Source organism: Carlito syrichta, unplaced genomic scaffold, assembly GCF_000164805.1.
Source record: "Carlito syrichta isolate Samal-C Ts95f unplaced genomic scaffold, Tarsius_syrichta-2.0.1 Scaffold308800, whole genome shotgun sequence".
NCBI classification, from domain to species: Eukaryota; Metazoa; Chordata; class Mammalia; order Primates; family Tarsiidae; genus Carlito; species Carlito syrichta.
The window spans coordinates 1,013,992-1,040,267 of record NW_007252896.1 but is presented as its reverse complement, the minus strand read 5'-3'; the positions used below and the strand labels follow the sequence as shown (position 1 = coordinate 1,040,267).

The following is a 26,276-nucleotide window of genomic DNA, read 5'->3' as shown; positions in this document are numbered from 1 at the left end:
CCTTTCTGGGGCTCGGGGGGCTGTCTGTCCCCGCCAGAAGGCCGCCAGCGGGCTCCCGGGGCGCCGGGGCCCGAGAGGCGCGTTCCCGGGAGGTGGGCGAGCGGCCTGGGGGGTGAACGTCGGGGCTCGCGGTTCTTGGCATCGGCCACGGGGCCTCGAGCGGCTGTGGGCGCGGAGAAGGGGTCCCAGCCGGCCGGACCGCGTGGCGGGGCCCTGGGCTTTCGAAGGGTCTGGGTGGCCGCCGCCTCGGGTTTGGGGGTGGCTGTGTGTGTTGTGTGTGCTTTGCGTCCCGCACCCTCTGCTGTCCTTCCAGCACTCGGCTGTGTCCCTGTGGCTGTTGGTTCCCAGGACCCTGTTTGCGGTCGGCTGGGCCCCTTTTTCTTGGGTCTTGTTGGACTTGGGCAAGAGCTGGAGCTTTGGAAGGTGTGTGCGACAGTGCCGGGTGTCGTCTGTCTGGTTTGTGGTGCCAGCAGTTGCACGAGTTGCGAGCGTGTCGGTGAACGGGTGGTTACTTTCCCCTGCCTGGAGTGAACTTTGCCCTCGTTTGCCCATGCTGAGAGGCAGTGTCAGGCAGCTCCTACTTGTGAGATGCTTTTCTAAAAACTTGGGTGTGTCTTTAAAGCTTTGGGAGCGCCCAGAGGACTCTTTTGCAGCTGTCTGTAGAAAGATGTGTGTGCAAAACCGGGTTTAAAGCAAACGCCAGGGTCACAAGGGCCTTTCGTTAAAGGGAGCAAGCCCCACGGTATCCCTGCTGCTGTGAAGTTGCTTGGGTTCATTTATGAAAATCAGGTTTGACTTGAGCTGTGTTGTCACCTTGCTCTTGGCTCACAGCGCTCTTCTTCATGTTAGGACGCTGCTCTTTCAACTCATGAGGCAAAGTGGTGGCCTGTGAACTCCCACGTAACCGCGTGTATCCGAATCTCCTATCACCAGGTAACCAAGCACAGCAGTACCTGTCTTACCTGTCCACACAATCTTGGACCTTGCTGTTTCTGTCACCATATAGTGCTTCGTAAATTCTGCCTTATTTCTCTGGTCTAGTTCTCGTCTAACTTGAGGTCCAGCTGGTCATGGAGAGCCATTTTTCAGATGGTATTGTTTAAAAGCTCTTTTCCCGTAAGTAGAACTGGTGTGTAAGATGTTTTCTTCATCCCAGTTTGGTAGAGTAGGGGATTTTAAATAAGCTACAACAGTGGTTTTGGAAATCACCTCTCAATTTTTAGTTTTAGGGGCAGCCACATAACAGAATGTACTTATAAAGAGAGTTTGAAAAAAGTTGTGTTCCATTTTTCTTGGTATTTGTAAAACTTGGACCACTTTGATATGTCGTTAAAATGTCCTTTGATGTTTTGTGATTAGTGGGGTTTTCAGAACTCCCCTCTTGTCTGGGCTTGCGTAGAATGCAATAATGGTTGAGAAAGGACAAAGCTGGCTGGGTTTGTACATGTGACTGTTGAAAATGATTTCAAGATTGATAGGCTAATGTTGTTGGCTTGCTAGTCAGCTCTCAGGAAAGTATTTTTGTTCCTCTGATCCAACCCCAGTTTGTCTTAGAATATTAACTAACTTGCCAGTTGAAAAGAAGATTGGGAATTTATTTTTAAATGATCCATGTTCATATTTGTTATTGTTTAGTGATGTGGTAGAATACTACTGATTCTGGCGAATTGATTTTGTATCTTAGGAAGCCTGGATAGCTAGAATTTGTGGATTTGTAGAAGCATCCACGGCCAACAACAGCCACAGTGTTCTTTTGCCCTGAAAGAAGATGCATAATTTTTTAGTTGCCGAGTTAACCCTGACATGCGTTAAGCAGAGTAAGTGGTCCATTTGAAGGTGCTTTGAGAGTGGAAGTGTACTTACTTTCTTAAGGTTAGAAGTAAACTTATCTGCTACATTTGCATTGAGCTCTCCGGGACATTTGCAAGTAGACATCTCTCTCTACAAACTGGTAAGGTTTTGTGTCCAAGAATTTTGGCATTTAATTCCTGAGACCCTTCTGTGTCTGCTGCTGGTGTGAAATGTTTTGTGTAACACACAAAGGTAACAACAGTTGTTTCAGGAAAAAAATGTTGTAAGATCCACCTATCATGTTTTCTGGAGAACATGATTCCTCAGGTTGTGTTTACATATAGATAGATATGTCAAAATCCGTCTTTTTGAAACTTAGGCTTTGCATGGTTTTGACAAAAGTCTATTTTCAGTGGCACATAACACCAGAGGGTAACTTTCTTGACCCAGGTGGGTGTTATAAACAAAAGCTTTTAGTTCTGACAATCATTCAAAAAAGAAATGCAAATTTACTTCCAATAATAGAATTTAGAAGATGATAAAACTTTTTATTCTAGACTATAGCCGAGATTTGGAGACACTAGGAAGAAAATTGAGTAGGTACATCTGTTTGGGGCCTTTACTCGAGTCCTTTCTGATCTCTTATTTTTCTGTATGTAACTGTTCACTTTGCTGAAAGTTATGAGTTTTTGTTTTTATTTTTGGAGACAGAGTCTCGCTTTGTCACCCAGGCTTGAGTACAGAAGTGCAATTACAGCTCACTATAACCTTGAACTCCCAGGTTCACATGCTCCCTCTGCCTCAGCCTCCCAAGTAGCTAGGACTACAGGTGCACACTCGGCTAATTTTTCTTTTTTAAAATTTTTTTTATAGAGCCAGGGTCTCGCTTTGTTGTCCAGGTGGTCTCAAACTCCTGGCCTCAAGCGACCCTCCTGCCTCACATCCCAATGTGCTAGGATTACAAATGTGAGCCTCTGAACCTGGTCCTAAGCAGTTGTTTCTAATGCATTTCTGCATCTGTGAACATTTGTCAGTGGTAACGGCATATACAAGCAACAAATCACCCATTCAGATTGGAGCCTTATTTTTCATTAGTATTATTTGAAGAGGAAGAATTGTCTGTTGTGGTTTGTGCACTTGTATGTGGTTTTCTTAAGTTTAATACATTTGGTTTTAGATTGCAGTACTCTTAAACATGGAGTATATCTCCGCCCCTCACCTTCCCATAGAATAAGACTTCTGGTCGAAAGTGGAAAGGCATTTTTAAAATGTACATGCCTGTCAGTGATGACTTTTATTTTATTTTTATTTTTTTCTACATGTATTTATAGGACAAAATGCACTGTCTGCACTATTGGACCCTATTTTTTTATTTATCATATGATTTTTGTGGGCAAGCCAGAGCAGACCAACACTTCAAAATACTGAATGTAGATGAAAAGGTATTAATTCATTTCCACTGTACTGAAAGCAAGATCATGTGCATATGTGCTGCCTCTTAAAGCTTCAAAAAGCCATCAGAGATTATTTGCTTTGTCCTCTGCCTGCCTTATTTTTCTTTTTGTTCAGTTTTCTCCTTCTGTGTGCCTTTGTGGTTCCAAAATTTATATGACATTTTTATTTATTTTGAAAATATTTTTCAAGTTTTGTGCTTCAACTTAAAAAAAAGATTTCATCTAAAATATTCATAATAAGGACGTGATTTTCATAAGGCATTCTTGTCATTTTATATTTTTGTGATTAAAATGCTAATTTGGGGGAAAAAGTGAGCCATTGACTTAAACCTCACCACAAAGTTCTAGAATTTTACTTGCAAAAAAATCTAGGGATGAACTGGATGTGGTGTTCATACCTGTAATCCTAATACTTTAGGAGGCTGAGTTGAGAGGATCACTCGAGGCCAGGAATTCAAGACAAACCTGAGAAACAAAACAAATCCCTGTCTCTACAAAAAATTAGCAAATTAGTCAGGCATGGTGGCATGTACCTGTAGTCCCAGCTACTTGGGAAGGAAGGCTGAGGCAGGAGGATTGCTTGAGCGCAGGAGTTCAAGGCTGCAGTGAATTATGATCATGCCTCTACACTCCAGACTGGGTGCGAGTGAGAGACCCATCTCAAAAAAAAAAAAAAAAAAAAAAAAATCCAGGAATATAGAGCTATAGCTTCCTTTTCTGTTATCAAGTCTTTAGACAATGAAGTGAGATGCTTGATTTGGCCTTTTCAGAAGGAATCTGAAAAGTACTTCTTGCCTGACACTCTTGAAATTCACTGTGAAATTTTATTAAGACAACTTAATAAGAAATACTTGAATTCAGATTTGCGTAAAAGAATAGATGAAAGTTCTGTATGTGTTTACTAGGAGAAATAATATTTGTAAACCACTTTTAGCATTTTTTTGTTCTTTACTCTGAAATCTGTGCTTCTGGATTTTAAATTCTTTTTAAGGAATTTTGTTGTTTTAGTGGAGGAACTATGTATTTTCAATGAAGTTGTGTTAAAAGAGTGACCAACTTGTTCCTTTTTATTGTAGTATTAACCAAAGGTGTAGAGTATGTGCAATTTATAAGGAAAAAGGGCCTATTGCACTATAGTGTTAAGATGAAGGCATGGGTAATTTTTAACCTTTCTATACCATTTGTTATAATTATTTTCTGAAAGAATTTGAATTTGTAATATAACATGCTTAATTTTAAAATACCTATGAAATGGCTTATTTCTAGATAAGATGCTGTGTGTATGATATTAATGTTGTTAGACACATAGGATTACATAATTTTTTTCATCCTAACAACATTTTTTAAAAGGAAATCAATAATAAAATAAATAAATTAATCTGACTCTTATTATATTCTACTTAAGGAGAAAGTATTCTAAAATTAAAACTTGGAAAAGTCATAATTTTTGTAAGTGAAAAAAAGATCTGAGGTATTAATATAGTTTTTTATAAATCAGTAGGAAAAAATGGAAGGATATAGCCATGGTTTGACAATTCACAAAATAAAAAGTAAAAATGGCAGTACATAATGTGTCTTCCTGACCACTGTGTGAGAAATGCAGTTACTCCAAAATCACTGTGTTGCAAGAAACCCAAAGTCAAATCAAGAAACCCTAGAAAATTAGATAGCAAATGAAGAGACCAAGGAAGCAGATCTGTAAGTGTAGCCATTTTGGAAATGAATCCTCCAACCCAGCTGCCCTAGTTGTTGCCATGTAAATCAGATGAACTATTCAGTGGAGCCCTTCCCAGTTTCTGACCCATAAAATCATGAGCCAAATAAAGTGTTTTAAGCCTCTAAGGTTTGGGGTGGTTTGTTATGCAGCAATAAGTAACTGGAACAAATACTGGGAGAATGTTTTTATGTTTTATAAAAGATACGATATGGGAGGATATATTTGCATGTCTGAATCTGATAAGGATCTACAATAGACAAGGAATGTCTAGATCATCAACAAAATACAAAAGCTCCAATAGAAAAATGTGCCACGGTTATGAACAGGCAGTGTTTAGAAGAAGAAATCTATAGGCTGACATGAAAAGATATGCTCAAACTTGTTAGTAATTAGAGGAATTCAGATTAAAGCAACAGTAAAAAAACTCTCTATATCCAGTAGACTAACAAAAATTGGAAGGTTGGTGCCAAGTATTGGTGGGGATGGGGGATAGGAACCTTCATACATTGCTGGTGAGAGTATAAAGTGGTGAAGCCATTCTGGGAGAGCAATTGTGTTAAATGAATATGGCTATTTAATCGTTTCTATGTATATGACCCCAAGAAATCCTACACAGAAAGAAATATGAGGATACTCCATGTTTTTGATGGCAGAAGCTTAGATCCAGCCTGAAGTACCTCATCACTGGGAATTCATAGGTAAAATATGGTGGATACATACATGTAGGACAGAAGACTCCCCTTATCCAGTTTCAATGACCTCAACTGCAGTCTGGGAATAGTAAATGGAAAATTCTAGAAATAAACATTTCATAAGTTTTATTTGTGTATCTCATAAAATCTCACACCATCCTACCCTGTCTCACATAGGATGTGACTCATCACTTTGGCCAGTATATCCACACTGTATATACTACCTGTCCATTAGTCACTTAGCCACCTCAGTCATCAGGTAGAAAAAAACAACAACATAGTATATATAGGGTTTGGCACTATAATTGGTTTCTGACATCCACTGGGGGTCTTAGGACATATCCTCTACAGGTAAGGGGGGACTAATGTGCTATGCATCAGACAGCAGCTGAAGACTAGTGTAGCTATCACACATTTTTAAAGCAGCATTTAGTAAGAACAAGCAATGGAATATAGAAATATTCAAAAAGTTGGATGAAACATGTTGCAATGGTTGCCTAAGAGCAAAAACACCCACAAAAACAAAAAACTGTTGCCCTTAGAAGGAGAGACAATAGTGGGGAATGAGATCAAAGAAAATAGATAAGCCAGTGATGATGGTGTGCTGTGAACAAAGACATATGATTAAGCAAACTTTCTGTGCCAGATTTCAAGCAGTGTTCCCTCCTTCAAGAAGAGAAGATTATAATTCTCAAGTAAAATAAAATGGAAGAATAGAACTATTTTTTAAAACTGCCATAGTTGAAAAAATTTGTAAATGAGATCAGTTCCAAAAATCAAACAGGCAATCTCATGTTTTGTTGGATATGTAAGTTGATATGACTTTTATAAAGGACATTTTTTTTTATTTTAAAGATGTGGGGCACAATTTAGGGTTTGGTATACAAATGGTCATTATGCAGGTAACCTTATTAATGAGCTGTGCCCCCCCAACAGTTTCCCACTACTGCCAATCCCTTTCTTATAATATGATCATTATTTAAGAAGGACAGTTATTTTATCAAGATCCCTTAAAATGCTCAAATTCTAGCAACAGACACTTGTAAATTGAAACCGTAAAAACAAAACCATTTAAATAGCACTGATAAGTATGACATACCTAGGGATATATAACAATTACGTGCAAGACCTGTACACTGAAACTACAAAACATTGCTGAGAAAATTAAAGAACACCTGGTAATGAGAGAGATACCATGTTCATGGATTGGAAGACTCCATTTGTTTAAATTTCAACTCTTCAAATTGAACTATGGACTCAAAGCAATCCCAATCAAAACACCAGGAGGGGGCCATTGCCTTGTTAGACTCTGGTGTGGGTATGTGCTCTTTGAGCTATGGCTGTCACCATGCTTCCTGGCTTTGGCCCCCCTCCCCCACCTTGGGGCAGCGAATCTTCTCTTTCTCTTTCTAATTTACTTTTAAATAAACTATATTTTCAAAAAAGAAAAAACCACCAGTAGGCTTTTTTTTTAAGATTTGGGGTACAATTCAGGGTTAGGTATGCAAATGTTCATTGTGCAGTTACCCTTGTTGATGAGGTGTGCCCCCCCCACATCCCCTGACACTTTCTCACTATTGCCAATTGATAATTGTTCAAGATTTGCTTATGAGTGAGATCATTTTTTTTTATTATGTAAAACTCACCTGGCTGATTCTAAAATTTACATGGAAATGCAAAGATGCTGGGATGGCCAAGAACAGAAAGTTAGAGGACTTACACTGCCTGGTTTTAAGATTTACTTTAAGACCACAGTCAGTAGTCGAGACTGGGGTTTTTGTCACATTATCTTGCTCATGCTGATCTCGAACTCCTGGGCCCAAGCGATTCTCCCACCTTGGCCTCCCAAAGTGCTGGATTTACAGACATGAGCAGCCACAACCAACCTGTCAGTGTGGCTTTGACATGATGATAAATATAGATCATAGGTGAGGAAAAACAACTCAAACCATCTTTCCTCTGCTCTTATACCACACAACACATAGAAGACTTCTGTAACCAAATGGGGATCCCCCCCCCACATCAAGCAAGCAGTTATGCAGAAAACACCTGCTAGGTGTCCTCCAATTCAATTCTGACACTTTCTACCTGGAGATAGTGTCAGATCCCACAGGTTGAGTGCTCAGTCCTACAAGATTACCTCTGTCAGTTGCACGTGTGGGCCTTGGAACTGACCAACCCAGCTTCAAATTAGGGTTCCCATGACCCCTTCTTTGGGTTAAATTAACTTGCTTGGATGGATCACAGAACTCAGGGAAACACATCCACTGGTTTATCATAAAAGAATGCCAACAGAGATGCATAGAGTGAGATATGCGGGAAGGGATGCAGAGCTTCCTGGACCTCCCTAGGCAAACCACACCCTTCAGAAACGCACGTGCTCAGCTATCTGGAATCTCCCCAAGCCCTATCCTCTTGGACCTTTCATGGAGACATCATCGAGTAGGCATGATTGACAACTGTGTAGTGTTGGGAGCCAGCCATGGAGGCCTGCCTGCTGACAAAGTCCAGGGGGCTGAAGACCCTGGGTCGCAAAACAAACCTGGGCAGCTGAGACCCTTGCTTCTTCTACTTTTGTTATTAGTGCAGCCAAAAAGTTCTGAGAATGGAAAGCCAAATTCCACTCATGCCTCCACTACCCCTTGCAAAAAGGCAAGAGGGGAATTCATGAAAAATTACCTTCCCTTCATTTGAATTCCTCCCTAGGTTTCCACATCCCCGGCCTCCTGGTATTAAACCATACAATCACTTGTTTAAGCATTGTAGTTGGGAAAATTGTTAAAAAATCAAAGTTCTCGATTTAATGTTTGTCAGGGAACTCACTGGCCTTGCCAGGAAATTATCAATAGAGATTTTAAATATTATGTGCGGGTAGATAATTTCTTGTAAGATTTTATTTCTTCTGATTGGTGACTAATTGGAAAAATTTGAGAAGCTACAGTTTGTATTTTTAGGAAGAGTGCCAATGCAAAAATTACATTTGCTTAATTTCTTAATTTCTACATGTGGTATATTATGCTTAAGAAATTAACAATCTCATAAATATTAGAGCATCCTTGCCTTTATTTCCCTTTGTTAAGGAGGCTTGTAATTCTGGTTAGAGATTGTGACTGAGGTGACTTGAGCCCGAGAGGCCTTTTGTTTTACAAACATTGAAGGTCATTTTCCCTAATAGGGGATAATTGACGCAGATTGTAAATACCAGGTGTAACATTGTGGAAATCTAGTCAGGCCAACTTGCAGCTAAGAAACCTTGAAAATGTTTTACCCCAGCTAGTTGCAAATTGCTGTGTGAAGGTCACAGGTGTGACTTGCTAATCTATGTGACAATTATAGTGCTTAGAACTTGGTAGTGATTTATAATGTAATAGTTATAGGAATAAGTAAGTTTTGTATGGACATTAAGAAATGGTAATCATTAAAAAATGTTAGAAGTTTATAAAATTTATAATTAATATTTAGGATGATAATGTTTTAAGATCAAAACAGGATTGACAAAGATACATTGCCTGTCTGGTTAAATTGTAACTGATTGCCTTGAAAACAAAAACCATGTAGGGTATAAAAGGAGTTGGAAAAGACAATAAATCGGCATTTGTCCTGCTTGCAGCAGAGTCAGTGTCCAAGTTTTTTCTCCTGCGCCGACGCCGTTCCTCCTTCAGGAAACCCTGACCCGCTGGAGCTGGACTCCGGCAGTGTAGGCTTGTGAATGGACAAAAAGGGTATGATCTAATACTAACAGGCTGGGTAGGGAAACCCAGCAAGGCCTGTCTGTTCAGATTCTCCTTGGCTTCTTGGTACATTATTTCTTCCTCCATGGGGCAGGACCCTTCTGGAATGAGTCTCATGACCCACAATCAGAAAGACAGGGGAATATTAGAGTCCTGCCTTGGACTGGCAAAAGGAGAGCAGAGGAAGATCAGAGATCTTGTTTTCTGAGGCCTTAAGTACCCCAACAAAAGTATAACAAAAGGCTGTAGCAATGGGAGTTATGAACCAGGAGCCATGGATGAAAATCTACATAGGTGTGTGTGTGTGTGTGTTTGTGTGTGTGTGTATACTCATAGGTAGCATAATATTACAGTGGAACAAAACAAAATGGAAATGCACACATTATCATGAAGGGATTTTTCAACAAAGGTACCAAGGTAAGTCAGTAGGGGAAAAAATCATCTTTTCAACAAACGGTGCTGGAGCCATTAGAAATCCGTATGCAGAAAGATGAGCCTTGTCCCTTGCTTCATACTGTATTCAAAGATTAACCTGAAGTGGTTCATAAACAAATACTGAAACTAATACTTCTAGAAGAAAACAGGAGTAAAATCTCAAGACCTTAGGTAATGCAAAGATTTCTTAGATAGGCACAAAAAGTAGGAACCACAAAAGAAAAAAAATTGATAGATGGGACTTCATCAAGTTAAAACATTTTCTCATCAAAATACACTGCTAAAAAAATCAAAAGCAGGCTGGTTGGAGTGGCTCAAACCTACAATCTCAGCACTTTGGGTGGCTGCGGTGAGAGGATTACCTGAGCCCACAGGTTCGAGACCAACCTGGGCAATTTGGCGAGACCTCATCTCTACAATAAATTTTTTAAAAAAGTTAGCTGGGTATGGTGGTGCATGCCTGTAGTTCCAGCTACTTGGAAGGCTGAGGCAGAAAGATCACCTGAGCCCAGCAGGTCAAGGCTGTGGTGGCCGTGAGCACTCCAGCCTGGGTGACAGAGTGATACTCCAACTCAAAAAATTTTTTAAAAGTTTTCACAACAAAATAACCTCCTTTAAAATAAAATGAAATAAAAATAAAAAATGAAAAGTAAGCCACACACTGGGAAAAAATAATTTGCAAGACATCTGATGCATTTCTCTTCAGGATGTATAAAGAACTCTTTTAACTCAGTAATAAAAACAGACAACATAATTAAAAATATGAGCAACAGCCTGTAATCCCGCACCTTGGGAGGCTGAGGTGAGTGAATTGCCTGAGCCCGTGGGTTTGAGACCACCTGGGCAACTTGGTGAGACCTCATCTCTACAATAAATCAAAAAATTAGCTGGGTGTGGTAGCACGCGCCTGTAGTTCCAGCTACTTGGAAGACTGAGGCAGAAGGATTGCTGGAGCCCAGCAGGTTGAGGCTGTGGTGGCTGGGAGCGGCCACTGCACTCCAGACTGGGCAATGGAGTGAGATTCTAACTCAAAAAAAAAAAAAAAAATGAGCAAAAGGTTGGCTGGATAAATGAGTCAAAGATGGCTTCTGTGTATTGGTTCGTAGGTTATTTCTTCACTGCAGACTGAAACGTATTACTTCAAAAGCCCACCAGTGCCAAAGTCCATTTTTTGTACATCCGGTTATGTTTTAAATAGCCCAAACCAGATTTTTAGCACTTGTAGAACCTGAGGGCTTTAACACATGAAACTACGCCACAACTGCCTGCGATAAGAAAGTTTCAGGCCCCAAATCACTGCTGTTGCTCCCATTCAAAGCTCTCTGACCCAGAGACTCAGCCATACTGCTGGAGTTATGTCACTGAGACATGTAAACTCCCTCTCTGATTTCCCTCCTCCCCTTCTGGAGGGTGGCCTCTCCTTGTTAGCATCCTGAGTCTCATTCTGTGATGGACAGAACCCTGTCCAAGCACCACCCAACAAAGCTTGTGTGTTCCTGCTTCATAACTTTTTCCTTGATGGGTCCTCAAATCCCTCAAGCCCTCTCTGCAGGATTTGGATGGACACTTCACAAACTAAGTGACCAAATGTCCAATGAGTGCAGGAAAAGATACCCATCATTCTCACAGTAAAGGTAATGCTGGTGAGTAAGAATTAATTAACACTAATCAAAGCCACATTGAGATACCACTACATATTGATCAGATAAAAATGATGGATGTGGAGGAACTGGAACAAAATGGTACAACCACTTTGGAAAAGAGTTTGACAGTTTCTCATAGAGTTACTTACCATATATCCCATAATTCTGCTCCTCAGTGTTATTCACCCAAGGGAAGTAAAAGGTATATCCACACAGACTTGCACATGAATGTTCATAGCTACTTTATTCACAAATGTCAAAAATTGGAAACAACTCCAACATTCATCAGCTGAAGAACGGCTAACCAAATGGAATACTACTCAGCAATAAAAAGAAGCAGATGACCAATACACACACTGTGGATTAATGTCAAGGGCACGGTGCTAAGGGCGAAAAGCCAGATGTAAAAGACTGCACAAGGTGTGGTTCCATTTGCACGCCCTTGAGAAAGGCAAAACTAGAATGACAGCAAGCAGATCAGCGGTTATGATGGGTGGCCGAGGGAGGGCATTTTTTTTTTTTTTTGAGTTGGAGTCTCACTCTGTTGCCCAGACTGGAGTGCAGTGGCACGCACGCTCATGGCCACCCTAGCGTCAACCTGCTGGGCTCCAGCAATCCTTCTGCCCCAGCTTTCCAAGTAGCTGGAACTACAGGCACGTGCTACCACGCCTGGTTAATGTTTTTGATTTATTGTAGAGATGAGGTCTTGCCAGTTGCCCAGGCTGGTCTCGAACCCATGGACTCAGGCAATCCACTCTCCTTGGTCTCCCAAAGTGCTGGGATTACAGACTGAGCCACCGAGTCTGGCCAAGAGGGCACTGATTGTAAGGAGACATTAAGCAAGGTGGAAGGTGGAAGGATCGCTGGAGCCCAGCAGGTCAAGGCTGCGGTGGCTGGGAGTGGCCACTGCACTCCAGTCTGGGTGACAGAGTGAGACTACAACTCAAAAAAAAAAAAAAGAAAGAAAGAAACTCTTGGAGATGATGGAAATGTGTATCTTGGTGGCTACACGTAAAATTTGTGAATTGTGTGTAAATTACTCCTCCATAAAATGGACTAAGAAAAAAAGTGCTCATGGCTTTTAACCTAGTAAGTGCACTTCTAAGAACTTAATATAAAGCATCAGAGATGTTGATAAAACTTACATGCAAGAGTGTTCATTTCAGCATTGCTTATAATAGCTAAATACTCAAAATAACCTAAATACCCAGGAATAAAATATTGTTAAAGCTTATCTAAGATGTATTCATGCATGGACTCTGTTGAGCCATTAAAAGTTGTATATAAATTGTGGCTTGAAAAAATGTTTACTATTTTAAGTAAAAAAGCAAATTATAATATAGAATGCACTCTAGTTTTTTGCTTTTTTCATTTTTTTATTTTTTGAGTTGGAGTCTCATTCTGTCACCCAAGCTGGAGTGCAGTGGCATGCTCACAGCCACCGCAGCCTCGACTTGCTGGTATCAGGCAATCCTTCTGCCTCAGCCTTCTAAGTAGCTGGAACTACAGGCATGCAGTTTGACACCTGGCTAATTTATTTATTTATTTATTGCAGAGACGCGGTCTCGCCAAGTTGCCCAGGCTGGTTTCGAACCCCTGGGCTCAGGCAGTCCTCTCACCTCGGCCTCCCAAAGTACTGGGATTACAGGTTTGAACTACTGCATCTGACCGCTTTTTTCATTTTTAAACTGGCAGTTAAGGGAATAAAAAAATCACAAATCACTGTCTTAATAAATGAGGGTCACATGGGATTTTTGTGATAGTATGTAAATAAACCCTGAAGATCTAGCATCTCCATTTATACTTTTCTTCTTGTGGAAATGGATGAGATTAAAAATTTAGACCAAAATTCTTTAGCAACAAGGTAGACCAAGTTTACTATTTCTTTTTACTATAAAACAGGGACTCTACTCACCGTGATGTATATTGACTAATATATACAAATCCTCATGCTGAATTCTTGTTTGCTTTGATTAGAAAAAAAAAGAAAGAAAGAAAAGAAAAATTAGCTGGGTGTGATGACGCACACCTGTAGTTCCAGCTACTTGGAAGGCTGAGGCAGAAGGATCACCTGAGCCCAGCAGGTCAAGGCTGTGGTAGTCGTGAGTATGCCACTGCACTCCAACCTGGGCGACAGGGTGAGACTCCAACTCAAAAAAAGAAAAGAAAAGAAAAGAAAAGGCCAGACGTGGCGGCTCATGCCTATAATTCTAGCACTTTGGGAGGCCGAGGCAGGAGGATTGTTTGAGGCCAGGAGTTCAAGACCAACTTGCACAACAAAGCAAGAGCCTGTCTTTACAAAAAATAGGAAGATTAGCTGAGTGTGGTGGCACACACTTGTAGTCTGCACTCCTGTTAGGAGACTGGGGCAGGAGATCACTGGAGCCCGGGAGTTGGAGGCTGCAGTGAGCCGTGACTGTGCCACTGTACTCCAGACTGGGAGACAGAGTGAAACCTTGTCTCAAAAAACAACAACAACAATTAAAAAAACAAAGAAAAAAAATAACCTTCCCCAGTTAGAGTAAGGAGACACCCATTTGTGTCTTAAATCAGAGTAGAACTGAAATGAGGCTTCCACAAGGGTAAAGTTGCAACTCTAACATGGATCTAAATTTAAAATGAATTCACAGTACACTCCCTAGGGAACATCCTGGAAAGAGCCAGCATATCTCATTCCAGCTAAGGCTGTAGGTAAAGCTTTCCATCTGCTGTCGAACAGCTCTAGAACAAGAGTTCAGGACCATTTGGACACTGAATATTCCCACCTTAAGAAGGAAAGCAAGGAAGGTACCTAGATAAGGGCTGAACGTACATTCAGTAGGCAATGAAGAGCCTGCGAAATTCTTTAACTAGTGTCTACCTTGGTGTCCCGAAATGTCCATCTCATGATTCATAGAAAGAAGAGGTTAACTCAGAGATAGGATACATCTTCAGCTTAGATATACACTAGAACAGCAAGGAAGTATCTAAACAGGAAAAGAACTATTAAAATAATGGAATATTTTTTGAGTATCAGTTATTTTTTGGAAAGTAAGGTAGAAACATTTTGTTAGTGGTAACTTTCAAACATTTTATTTTTCTTTCTTTTCTTTTTTTATTTTTTTGAGTTGGAGTCTTACTCTGTCACCCAGGCTAGAGTGCAGTGGCACATTCATGGCCACCACAGCCTCGACCTGCTGGGCTCAGGTGATCCTTCTGCCTCAGCCTTCCAAGTAGCTGGAACTTCAGGCGTGCGCTACCATGCCCGGCTAATTTTTGATTTATTGTAGAGACAAGGTCTCATCAGGTTGCCCAAGTGGGTCTCGAACCCGTGGACTCAGGCAATCCACTCGCCTCAGCCTCCAAAGTGCTGGGATTACAGGCTTAGCCACCGAGCCCGGCCACCTTCAAACGTTTTAAAACATGCTTTCTATATTCTTGGACACCCAGAGTCAAAAATTCGAATTTTTTTTTTTTTTTGAGTCAGGGGTCTCACTCTGTTGCCCAAGCTGTAGGGTAGTGGCATGATCAGGGTTTACTGCAGCCTTGACTTCCTGGGCTCAGGCAATCCTTCTGCCTCAGCTTCCCAAGTAGTTGGCATGCACTACCTCACCTGCCTAATATTTTATTTTGTGTACAGATGAGGTCTCACTATGTTGATTAGGCTAGTCCTGAATTCCTGGACTCAGGCAATCCTCCTGCCTCGACCTCTCAAAATGCTGGGATTATAGGTGTGAGCCACTGCACAGGCCAAAAATTACAATCTTGTCCAGAAATTTTTTTTGTTGTTTCTCTATAAATTTGCAATTAATTGGATTTCTATAAACAGAGTTTTCTTCTCTATTAAGCCTAGCTTATTAAATACCTTGTATGATTAAGAATATTCTTAATTTTTGGATAGCAAGTCTTTTAAAGTTTCCATTTAAATGAGTAAAATATCTCATTCATGAAATGGTGAATAAGCAGATTATTCATGAGGAACTTGTGAAAATATTAAAATTGAGCCTTTTTGTCTTCCTGCAAATCTGGACCAAAAAAGGACCCATGTTAAGGAACTTACAGAAAAAGTGTTCATTCATATCCTCAGTAAACACACATAATATATACCTACAATGAAATACAAAATATAGTTATAAGTAAGGCAATTCTGAAGGAGAAATGTCTGAGACACAGTATAGATTGAAAATAGAAAACAGAACCCTAGAATTACTCATATCTGGATAAAGATTGTTTCTCCCTAACTAAAACTCTGGTTTTAAAGTTTCATTTCCAGATGATTGGTAGCAAAAGTTATTGTCATTACACCATGTTTTTTCTTTTCTTCTGAACTTCATCTAATACAGGCGTGCTGCAGCCATGATCAGTTTTTCCACCTATTAAGTCAAGACTGTTTGCTTTGTGCTCCAAGAAGGAATCTGTTTCACCTTGAGAATATTCACACATTGCTTTTCTTTTCTATTTTTTTTCAGTATTCAGAAAGTGGAATATTGTTTCCTAGACTCGCTTGCACATATTTCTGGTGATTTCTTTTTTTGTGGTAAATCTACTGATTTTACATCTGTTTTTAGGAATTTACTTCCAGTGTTTATTTCTCTAGCTTGCCATTTTTACAACTGACTTAATCAAAGTAAACATTTTTTAATGCTTCCACATTAATCCTTGCTTGTCAATCAGAATGTTCTCAACTTGATGAATCTTCCACGTGGAAAGAGAAAAAGGTATACAGTGTGTGATTTCCAGAGATACTCTCTTTAGAGATGATTCAAACTAAAGCACATTGGTGATATCAACAACTGTGAACAGACTGTTTTTTAAAAGACATTAGTACAGCAATTAAAATGTGGGAATGTTAGGTGGTATAAAGGAACTATTGTTTTCATTTTTGAGGTGGAGTTTTACTCTGTCACCTAGGCTGGAGTGCAGTGATCACTACAGTCTCGAACTTCTGGGCTCAAGTGATCCTCCCGTCTCAGCCTCCCAAGTAGCTAGGACTACATGTGTGTGCCACCACAACATAGCTAATATTTTTTTTTTACAGGTGAGGTGTCACCATGTTGCTCAAGTGGTCTTGAGTTCTTAGTCACAAGCAAACCTCCCAGCTTGGTCTCTCAAAGTTAAAGCAACTAATGTGTGTGTGTGTGTGTGTGTGTGTGTGTGTGTGTGTGTGTGTGTGTGTTAGAGACAGGATCTCACTTTGTTGCCCAGGCTGGAGTCCAGTGGCATGAACATAATTCACTTAAGCCTTGATTCCTGGTCTCAAGTGATCCTCTCTTCTCAGCTTCCTGAGTAGCTGGGACTACAGGTGCATGCCACCACACCTGGCTAATTTATATATATATTTAGTTTATATATGCATGTGTGTATATATATATATATATATTTTTTTTTTTTTTGGCGAGGATGGCAGGGGGGAGATGGGCTCTTGCTATGTTGTTAAAGCTAGTCTCAAACTCCTGGGCTCAAGTGATCCTCCCACCTTGAGCGCCCACATCTGTTAAATTTTTAGGTGAGATAATGATTTTAGAGACACACTCTGAAATAGTTACACATAAAGTGATATGTTCTCTGGATTTTGCTCCAAAATAATTCAGAAAAAGGAAACTGGATAGCGGTAAATGAAACAAGATTGGACATTAGTTGATAATTATGGAAGTTTGTTCATCTTTTATATTCATAAATATAAAAGATAAATGTTGACCAGGTGAGAAGGCTTATGTCTGCAATCCCAGCACTTTGGGGGCCAAGGCAGGATGATCGTTTGAGGCCAGGAATTTGAGAGGAGCCTGGGTAACATAGGGAGTCCCCCATCTCTACAAAAAAAAATGCATATTTTAAAAATAGCAGGAATAAGTGGTGCATGCCTGTAGTCCCAGCTACTACGGAGGCTGAAGCAGGAGGATCACTTGAGTCCAGGAGTTCAAGCCTGCAGTGAGCTATGATCATGCCGCTGCATTCCATCCTGGGTGACAGAGTGAGACCCCATCTCTAAACAAACACACTAACAAACAAAATATTTAATGATAACTGCTACAGATAAGAATGAGATTAAGCAAATAATTCTTGTACCACTAGTGGAAGTATAAGTCCAGTAAGTTTCCTCGGTTTTCCTGGTGTCCCTATCCCTGAAAGGCAGGCCTTATTTGGAGCCCCATTTTACATGTGAACTAACTAAATAAACAGATATCCAAGGTCACACAACTGAGGGCTTGTTCTTTTCCTTGTACTACTGAAAAAGAAAATGCTGTTGCCAATATACTTTGCATGTGTGTAAATATATACACGAGTATACTCGATGAGGAGTTGTCTAGAGTTATTTTCTGGCCTGGGTGAAGAAGGAAGAAACTGAGCGAACAGTCGCAGCTCACAGCCTGGAGAAAAGTCCAGCTGATGCCAGCCTGCCTTGAGCAAACCCTTGTCAACCCGGGAGTGAGAAACAGGCCCAGTGTTGTCTGCCAAGGAGACTTGGGGATTGTATGTGGCCGACGGCAGGTGGAGGCACTTCTCCGCCCTCACTTCCCATTCTTCCCTCTCCCACCCTCCTCTCCCTTCCACCCGGTCATGTCAAGCTTCCTTCCTGCCCGGACTCTGTAGCATGCTAGTCCCTCAATACCTGGGCGCTGGGAAAGAGGGGGATATTTATTTCCTGCTTTACTGAGTTTCAAAGGAGGTTTGAGGAGGTTTCTTAAAATTCTCAAGACGCAAAATAAGACAATTCTGAGACAGAAAAGTATGTGATACCCTGTAGAGATAATGTGAATGTGGCTCACTATTTCTATCTCACAGAGACAATTGTGGTTTTCCATTGTTTAAATGTTCCATGTAAACTGGGTAATGTGAGATCTGATCACTCTTGAGTAAGAGGTGACAGGTGGATCTGCCAGACAACCCAAATGGCATGAGGAAAAGTAACCAATTATGCTTTTATTTCTTACTGTTTTTAACAGTGTGCTCTTTATTCCCTGCAGATAGTAAACAAAGTGATTTGGGCTTGGTGAGAGAAAAAGTCACCAAAAAAGTCACGGCTTCTTTCCATTTTTATACCATTTATACCATTTCAGTTTTGTTTCTATACAGGAACAATCCAAATATACATTAGGAAAAAAGAAGAGCTAACATTTGCTTTATGATTTTACAATTGTGACTGGTTTTATTTTTCAACTAGAAGTTGTTGGTCCTTGTAACTACTTTTGCCCTTCCTTTTCTACAATAATAATCCATTCATTCATTTGATGAATACAGATTGAGTATTCGTTTTCATCCAAAATGTTGGGACCAGAAGTGCTTTTGGATTTGGGAGCATTTTCCTATACATAATGAACGATATTGAAGAGGAGATTGAGTCTAAGCGCAAAAGTCATTTATGCTTTATTTACACCTTCTACAATAGCCTGAAGGAGTTTTATACAATATTTAAAAATAGTTATGTGCGTGAAACAAAGTTTGTGTGAAAGCACTTTTTTGGTGGATCTTTCCGTTCGTGGCATCATGTTGTTGCTCAAAAAGTTTTGAATTTTGGAGCATTTCAGCTTTCAGATATTTGAAGTAGGGCTGCCCCAGCTGTACTTACTGAGGGATACGATGTGAAAACACATACAGGACTTAGTAGAGCTTAAAATGTGGTTGGGACTGGTATGGGCAAAACCCTGGAGTAGGATGGACGCTGGTGCTTTTGAGGACTGTGGAGAAGACCCTTGTGGCCTGAATGGAGTGAGCAGCATGACACGCCTCCCGAAGGAACACACATGGTATTCGTTTGCAATTGTTGCTGTTACAAATTAGTGTCTTAAAACAGCACTCATCGTATAGTTCCCTAGGTTAGTATTCCAACATGGGTCTCACTGGGCTAAAATAACAGCATTTTAAAATCTGGGGATTTTAGGGAAAGTTCATCTCCTTGCCTTTTCCAGTTTCTAGAGCCTGCCCCCGCCTTCCTTGGTTCTTGGACCCCCTCTTCCATCTTCAAGGCCAGCAGAGAGCCCCATCTCTCTGGTCATTCTTCCACAGTTGTAGCTAAGGCTGGGAGAGGTCTTTCGGTTTTAAGGACCCCTGCGATTAGGTTAGGCTCACAACATCATTTACCTTAAGTTTGCTTGTATAACTGTCCTGATGACTAATGTTTGTTATTTTTGGCTAGAAATACAATGTTGACGAAACATCATGGTTTACTTCCCTTTCACCTAATTTTAAACTGGTTTGTTCACTATGGCACTCATTTCTTTTTTAAGTTAAGGTATGCTGGGTAAGAATGTTGGAAGGATTCTTAGATCTGCTGACGCGATAAAGAAAACCAGTTAATGTGCAATATCAATATACTAAGATTGCACTCTGGTATTTTTTATGGTATATTATCAAATAGAGAAAGAAAGTGGTTGGACTATTTCTGTATGATGACAGTTTAGAAAGTGTGTGTATGTATGTTGGCTATATCATATAGTTTTATACTTACATAGAAGAAAGAAATGGAAGAAGACACAATAAGTTGCCAGTCGTGATTAGTGGAAATAGGAAATGAAGTTAAGATACTTTTTCATTTTATATAATTCTGTGAGCATTTGAAATGAAAACATAAGTAAAACATTAGAACTATATTTTTAATCACTTGTTTCAAAATGACTAATTTCAGTTTTATTTGAGAAATATATTTACAGAAGACTCCATGAAATGTGAGCCCAAGTTCTGTTATAAAACAGGTAATAGAGTAGAAAGAGCCTTGGATTTTTAGTGCAGACACCTTGGCTCTAGAAATAGGCCTACTGTACTAAAGTGGTGCTTATGCAAGTTTAATTTGAAGAGTCTGTTTCCTTTTTGGAAAAATGGGGGTACTATTGTGGTGTTTGAAGGGTGTAATGCATGTGAAATCACTTTGAAGATGAAAAGTCGATTTTCAAATGTTAAAATTCCTTTCTTATGGTGATATTGTTTGTTGAAAAAAATTAAATATTAACTGTTTGAAACCTCCTAGTTTCTAATGGGAAAGATTTAGTTTCTTTTACATTGGTTTGCTCACCACAGCACGTTTTTCTTTTTTTTCTTTTTTAACCCAGGATTGGACAGTTGAATTTAAAGGCAAGTTAAAACTCAGTGTTTTGAACCGTGTTTAAACGAAGATGAAGGAGAAGACAAAACTGTTAAAAAGTTTTATTACACAGCCAAACGAAGGCTGCAACTCTGTATTCCAAATGATTAACCAAGATTGTATGCGTCATAATTCCTATCTTCTGTGAACTTCCATAATTATGAAATGTTCTTTCATTATATTGAACTACTTCTGATTTCATCACAAAAGCCAAATCTGAAATTCAATTTACAGAAATATTTAAAATGAATATCAAGTTAAATGGGAATATTTGTATACTAATAGGATATAATATTGTTGCTTTAGACTTTTTCCATATTAAAGACTAATATGAATTCTAAATCTTTTAATAAATGAGACTGAAATCCAATGTGGTTGTATCTGAGTATGTTTATTATTTATGTAGCAACAAAATGATTAGAGACTCTTCTACTCTCCTTTGGACTTTTTTTTTTTGTAGAGACAGAGGTCTCCTATGTTGCCCAAGCTGGTCTCAAGTCCCTGGCCTCATGCGAGGCTCCCACCTCAGTCTCCTAAAGTGCTGGAATTATGGGCATAAGCCACTGTGGTCAGCTTCCCTTAGCCATTTTGTCCCTTTCTTTCTCCCCACCACCCCCCATAAGCCCAGACCATTCAACAAGCGAAAACCCAACAAATAAGCCTTCTCCAACAGTGAGAAAAACTGTACAGTTTCTCAAAGTTGATTCTGCCAGTGGGGTGTGGACAGAAGTGGGTGAAAGGGTGAAATCTCGGCCCCTTAGCCATTTTTTTATGCTGCCTTCTCTGAGCTAATTCTGAAGATATGATTTCATAGCCACACGTTTTAGTTCAAATCCCAATTCTGCCACTTAAAGCTAATACTTGCTTTAAGCCTCTGCTTCCTCATCTGTAAGGGAGGAATAAGTGTGAAACCTACCTCACTGAACACTTAATATCTGCCAATCACTGCTAAGTGTTAAAGTAGTATTGTTTGCGTCTTACAGATATAGAATGTGATTGCTTAGGAGTTAAATCTGTACAAGATCATACAGTTAATAAGGAGTGGAATCAGAATCTGGTCCCAGATTGGTCCCAGACACACCAAACACCAGGGTTGTATAGGATTGCTTCCTCCTTGGAGAACTATTAATGGTTTCACATGTTCGGCTAGTATGGCTCTGTCATTCTGTTTATATGTTAAATTTTATCACAGAATACTGATAAATAGGAGTGAGCCACCATTATACGGTCCTGTATGCATTCGAATTTTCATAAAATTTATTCAGAGACTAAGGATTGCTGTTCAATTCCAAAAGTGTGTAACCACCCGAACCCCAAAGGGCTTATCTGGCACATACCACTTTACTTTGTAGAAGTCACTATTTTTTCTTTTTAGCAGATAAAACAATTCATATTCCTAAAAAGAGGCTGAGGTGATCAGAATAAATATGTACTTTTTTTTTTGAGTTGGAGTCTCACTCTGTCGCCCAGACTGGAGTGCAGTGGCGTGCTCCCGGTCACTGCAGCCTCGTCCAGCTGGGGCTCCGGCGATCCTTCCGCCTCGGCCTTCCAAGTAGCCGGAATTACAGGCACGCGCTACCACTCCCGGCTGATTTTTTGATTTATTGTAGAGATGAGGTCTCGCTGCCCAGGCGGGTCTCGAACCCACGGGCTCAGGCAACTCACTCACCTCAGCCTCCCAAAGGCGCGGGATGACAGGCTGAGCCACCGAACCCGGCAAATATGTACATTTTAATAAAGATTATTTCTGTTAATTGCATGGGTAGTGCTTAGGCTTTAAAGAAAATAAATACCAAAATGAGATGATTTCCATGTTTTTAGTTAGAATAATATACTCAAAACAAATTTTAACAGCAGTGGAAATTTCATTCCCATTGTTCCTGTCTTTATTTATTTAAAAAATCCACAATTATTTTTTATTGCCTGTTTAATTTTATGCCAGATACTATGATGGTTGCAAGAGTCATGTGTATGTATTCTTTTTTTTTTGAGTTGGAGTCTCACTCTTGTTGCCCAGGCTGGAGTGTAGTGGCACGCTGACCACCATAGCCTCCACCTACTGGACTTAAGTGATCCTTCCGCCTCAGCCTTCCAAGTAGCTGGAACTACAGATGACAGACCAGTCTTGAAGGATTTTGTTCTTTTTGTGACATAAAGGGATTTGAGTAGAAGAAACAATATCTAATTCACTTTAAAAAATAAACACTCCTGTTGCTGTGTGGTAAACAAATCCCAACACAGGCTTCAGGGAGACCAGTTAGGCGGCCACTGCTGTATTCCAGGTTAGAGATGCTTGTGATTTAGATTAGGTTGGTAGTGGCAGAGATGGGAAGAAGTGGTCAGTCAAGATATATTCAGGGGCCAGGTGGGATGGTGCATATCTATAATCCTAGCACTTAGAGAGGCTGAGGCGGGAGGATTGCTTGAGCCCAGGAGTCTGAAACCAGCCTGGGCAACATAATGAGACTTTATCTCTACAAAAACAAATTTTTTAAATTAGCTGGATGTGGTGGTGTGTGTCTGTGGTCTCAGCTACTTGGGAGCCTGAGGTGGGAAGACGGCTTGAGCCTAGGAGACTTGAGGCTATGGTGAGTCATGATGGTGCCACTGCACTCCAGCCTGGGTGATAGGGTGAGACCCTGATTTAAATAATCAGAGAAAGGCTAGGCAAACAGACAGGCAGGTCCTCTGGTAACAATGCAGTGAACTCCTCGCAGGCCTCTCAGGCTCAGTAAACAAACTCACTGCGGGCCTCAAGCTAGAGATTAAGTACTCACTGCTGAAATCGAAAAGCAACCCATCAGCTCACCATTAGGCCCCTACCTCCTGCTGATTGGTCCTTAGTATGACCATCAGAACAGCTAAGTGTGGACCCATCAGCTCACAGCTAGTGCTAGTCAATCGGCTTGGACTTAGGGCTATATAAGTACCCGATTTTGACTCCAGAAGCTGGCAACCCCTTTGAGTGCCCCCCGTTGTGAGAGCTTTTCTGTCCTTTCCATAAAACCTACTTCTCACTTTCCGGCTGCCTGTGTCCCTCATTCTTCCTGGGCATGCGTCAAGAACCTCGACCCTGAAGAGCTGTGACCCGAATAGCTGCAGAAGATCGTTGCAGCCTCAGAGTCATACACCCCAGAGGCTGGCTTTCCAGCCCATGGAGCCGACTGAAACCAGGAGAGCTGCCAGGAGAAGGTGAGATTCCAAAGTTGTGACACTCCGGCTAGGCTTGCCGACCCACCGAAGCGGCAACACTCCCAGGGTTTGGTTTGCCAGCCCATTAGAGCTGACACTTCCGGGGCTAGACTTACCAGCCCCTTCGGCCTACCCTCTCTAGGGCTTGGCTGACTGACCAATTGAGGTGACACTCTCGAAGCCAGTCTGATCTGAAAAATCTGCATCATATATATGTATATGTCTATGTATATATATGAAATACAGTGAACAAGACTTGCTGATGGATTGGATATGGAATGGAAAGGAAAGAATCAAGGTTGATTCCTAGGGTTTAGGCCTTAGAAAGGGGGTAGCTGGTGGTGGTGGTGGTGGTTGTGTGTGTATGTGCTTTGGAATTAGTTCCATTTTGAACGTGTGAAGTTTGAGATGTTTAGTTTATACCTGAATGGAGATGTGAATAGGCAGGTGGATATATATACCGCATAGGAGAATGTGCTTCACACTTGTTTTCTCACCCTCCCTCCAGGAGGTTTGTCTTCTTTTCTGGCACAGATTTGGGCCACATTTCTGGCACACAGATTTCTGGCACACATATAGGTACCTAGGAGAATGGACCTCTAAGCAGAAGTTGAGCCTGGACAGAAATTTTGGAAGTCATCAGCTTACAGCTGATGCTTAAAACCAAAGGACTGAATGAAATCATGCAGAGAATTAAAGACAGCTGGGGTTTGAGCCCAGGGGCATCGCGTAATTGGAGGGTGGAGGCAGCAAGGACTCTGAGAAGGAGCAACTGGTGAGGAAAACAGTGGCACCCACCGTTGAATGGCGGGTTGGATAAGAATGAAGAACTGACCATTTGCACACAATAGTATACCCAGTACCTAGCTCAGCGACTGGCATATAAGTAAAGCACCATAATATTTGTCAAACGAATGAATCTTCACTTTTAGCTATTTGTCAGACATTTATGGAGTTCCTCTAGGTTCCAGCCATTGTTTTAGGTACTATGGATTCACAGCATAGTGTCCCCAATTATCATAGATTCTAGTGGGAGCAACAGACATACGTACATAAGCAACAAAAGTAAGTATCGTTAGTTTATTATAACTCTCTTTCCCTCCTTCCTCTCCACTCTGAGGAGAATGGGACTGAATATCTGCAGAGCACTTTGTTGGTGAGCAATGATGAGCCGGGATATACAAATCTGGGGCTATAACATAAGCAAATATTTTGGGAAGAGGGAGAAGCTGAGAGACAGGAGTGGTGGAACTTTGGTTGAACTGGAGTGGCAGCCCCATCCAAAGGTACCAAATTCAATTAATACAAAATATGGTGCAGCTCACCTCATATGGATGAATTCTGCTGAACAACTGATAGTTTGTGAAGAACATTTACAGCCTTAGGGTTAGACCTAATTAACCTGATAAGAGAATGGAGAAGAAGGGGGAATTGGACAACCAGAAATAAGACTCAAAGTAAATATTATAAAACTATGAAGCTAGCTTCAAGATTTGTTGAACTGTTACCCTTAGAATTACCACCCTTAAGTTCCCGTTTTACAAAAAGTTCCAATCTTGAATCAGCATCCTTACTAGCTAAGAGTAAAAGTTAGGTGCCTAAATGAGCCCAAATCTGTGCCAGAATAGGAAACAAAAGCTCTTGGAGGGAGGGTGAGAAAACAAGTGTGAAGCACTCTATTGCCTTACACAATTTTTAAAACTTGCCTTATGGTCATCGTCCTCTGTTCGAGTTTGCTGATGCAGTTCTCATGCTTCTCCACGGTCTGCACACTTCAAACCCCACTTCCTCCCCTCCCCCCCCCCAGTGGTAATCTTTTTAAAAAGAAGGCAAGGTTCTCTCACTCCTTTAAGGACCAGGTAGCAAATATAGACTCCCTGTCTAAAACGAATTGTCCAGCTAGCTGTGTGCCGTTCGTCCCGCAGCTCTCATGCCGGGCGTGTTACCCTTACTGGACGCCATCAGGCCAAACGCTCGGGAGGCCTGGCATTCAGAGGGCCCTCCCGCGGTGAGTGGTAGCCAAGCGAACACGTGCGGTGGGCAAAGTCCGGAAACAGAAGCCTGCGGCCTTCATCGGGAGCTTATGGGAACAACGACAGCACACTACAACGATCTGTCGGTGTGAACAGCACACAACAACGATCTGTCGGTGCGAACCGCGGCGAGAACAAAACCGTGTCTCCACGCCCCCCTCTTACTACCATCTTCCCATTCAGCGGCGGCTCCTCTGACCCCATTCCCTCGCTAAACCAGCTGAGTCGGGATGGCCAATCGGAGCGCAGCCTTCCTCCGGCGCGAGGACGGCCGCAGCCAATGAGAGGCCGGGGCGCCCCGGTGGGGTGAGACGGGCCGAGAGCTGGCGGACTCCTGGGTGCGTGGTGACGCGTCGGGCGGGTGGGACTGAAGCTTGATTGGCAGGCCGGCTAACCACCCGCCTTAGAACGGAAACTCGACGCGAAAAGCGCGGAGGGGGCGCGTGGGCGGGGCCGGGAAACGGAGTCAGCCAATGGCTGTCGCACGGCGCCCAGAGGGAAGGCCAGACCACCAATGGTGGCCAGGTATGGCG

At 41.3% G+C, this 26,276-nt stretch overlaps 1 long non-coding RNA gene across 1 annotated transcript in view; it reads left to right on the top strand.

Moving 5' to 3' along the window:
• The window catches only part of LOC103268182, a 24,497-nt gene extending 3,609 nt beyond the window's left edge, over nt 1-20,888 (top strand). Inside the window, exon 2 of the long non-coding RNA XR_002482402.1 lies at nt 20,487-20,888. This is a non-coding gene — a long non-coding RNA (uncharacterized LOC103268182). The remainder of the gene's footprint in view (nt 1-20,486) is intronic.
• Nucleotides 20,889-26,276: the final 5,388 nt, after the last annotated feature.